Genomic DNA, 2278 nt, shown 5'->3' on the forward strand with positions numbered 1-2278 from the left:
TATTTAATAATTACCATCTTGCAGTTTTAGATTTTTATATGAAAAATTACTTTTTATGTAATTTAATCTAATCAAAATATTTAATAATTACCATCTTGCAGTTTTATATTCCTAAATTTTCATGCTTTACCATGTTTTCTTACCAAACTAAAATGTATAAAAATTACAATCACTTCATTTTCACTCCCATCATTTAATTTTTTACCAATCTTTCAACTTTAGATTTTTGTACTTTAGATTTTTGTATCCCTAAATTCTAGGGCTTTACCATATTTTATTACAAACCTACAGTTTACAAAAATATTCCCTTCCATACTCTATTTTTTTTAATGAATGATTTTCGAGGGTAACATGGTTTTTCCATTATACTATTTATTTTAATGAATCATTTTACAGGATAACCTGTAACCATGAATGTATAAATGCAATGTCTGAGTAGATGATCTAAAACCCTCCTTCCACTGATAAATTTCCCTTCCATACTCTATTTTTTTCAATGAATGATTTTCGAGGGTAACCATTTTACAGGATAACCTGTAACATGAATGTATAAATGCAATGTCTGAGTAGATGATCTAAAACCCTCCTTCCACTGATAAATTTCCCTTCCATACTCTATTTTTTTTAATGAATGATTTTCGAGGGTAACATGGTTTTTCCATTATACTATTTATTTTAATGAATCATTTTACAGGATAACCTGTAACCATGAATGTATAAATGCAATGTCTGAGTAGATGATCTAAAACCCTCCTTCCACTGATAAATTTGTGAGGCTTTGCATGCATAATTTTTTTCCCCAAAACCCTCATTATGCTGATAGCAATCGTCCTGTGTATGTGTTTATTATCGGCAGAAGATGAAAGAAAAAGAAAAAGAAAAGAAAAAAAGAGCAGAGCATTCGATCATCTACCCAAATACAACCGGTTTACATTATTAATATTTATTTAGATCCGCCTGCAAGCGCACCCGAAAAAGAAAGATCATGTAAACCCGCAAACACAAACCCTCACAGGGCCTCTCACGGGCTTAAATTACACAATTAAAAAACATTACAGCTATAGCTAACTCGATCCACAGATCGAACCCCGTGCCAAGTTTTATAATACATTCTACAGCGAAAAAGGACCACAGATCGAACCCCGTGCCAAGCTTTATAATACATTCTACAGCGAAAAAGGACCACAGATCGAACCCCGTGCCAAGCTTTATAATACATTCTACAGCGAAAAAGTGTCCTTTAACGCGGATCCATTAAAACCACAGCCCGATCTTCACTTTTAGTGAACAATACCGCGATAAACAACATAATCTCAATAGAGATCTGCAGAGATACAGAAAACAAAATCCAAAATTATAAAGATGCGTCGTGCTTCATTAAAACTAGGGAAAGAAAAAATGGATGAATCTTAATGGGAACAAAATGAAAACAAATATAGAGTCAGAAACCCTCAACAATTTCACACACAAAGGATCGATCGCAGAATAAAACGAACGCCGCTGTATCGACCCTAACCCTGCCATTTAAAGAATCGAGAAAAAAAACTGCGAGCAGGATCAATCACAGTAGAATATTATCTAGCGAATATGCCACCATCCAAAGGTGAAAATTGGCTTAATCGCTTTCTCACTGCGAGTAAAAGGCGGTCGTCAAGCTATCAAGAAGCTCAGCTCTGCCGCGCGATGACAAGTGAACGGGGTTCACGGGTTAAAAGGGGACAGGTGTTAAACTGAGATGAAAAGGGTAAATAATGCCGGTGTGATTCATTTTATAAAAAAGTAGTGCGTGTGATTACATTAAAAAATAATAATATAATATAATGTAATGTAAAACAAAAGCGCAGTAAAAAATAAAAAATAATAATAAAATAAAATAAATTTATAAAAATAAAATTGATTCATGAGAATGAAAAATAATAATAAAATAAAATAAATTTATAAAAGTAAAATTGATTCATGATATTGAGAATTTATGCTATTGACCTATGATATTTATGTAACACTTTAAGTTTTTGTGATAGTTTTTTGGAGTAGTATAATTTGGATTATTCACAATATTATGCAAATTATAACTTATTTAAAATAAAAAAATATTTGAAATTTAAATCCATTTTAACTTTTATATTCTTATCCTCCATCATATATTCCCATCTAAATGAATTTAGAAAAAACTTTAATGAATTGTTATAAACTTCAAAAAAAAACTTGGTGTAATTCATCTTACCTGTGGGTTAAAAACACCATGTTAATTTTAATTGGCTTATTTTAAAATAATGTT

General features: G+C 30.9%; 1 long non-coding RNA gene across 1 annotated transcript; it reads right to left on the bottom strand.

Moving 5' to 3' along the window:
• Nucleotides 1-983: 983 nt before the first annotated feature.
• On the bottom strand, nt 984-1708 carry LOC149161863 (uncharacterized). Its single transcript, XR_016261519.1, has 2 exons — nt 1469-1708; nt 984-1324 (listed from the first exon to the last, which is right to left on the bottom strand). It is a non-coding gene; the product is annotated as an uncharacterized LOC149161863 (long non-coding RNA).
• Nucleotides 1709-2278: the final 570 nt, after the last annotated feature.

The sequence above is a fragment of the Pinus tabuliformis genome, chromosome 5_2, assembly GCF_031772625.1.
Source record: "Pinus tabuliformis cultivar Carrire ecotype Pingquan chromosome 5_2, CPIR1, whole genome shotgun sequence".
NCBI lineage: Eukaryota > Viridiplantae > Streptophyta > Pinopsida > Pinales > Pinaceae > Pinus > Pinus tabuliformis.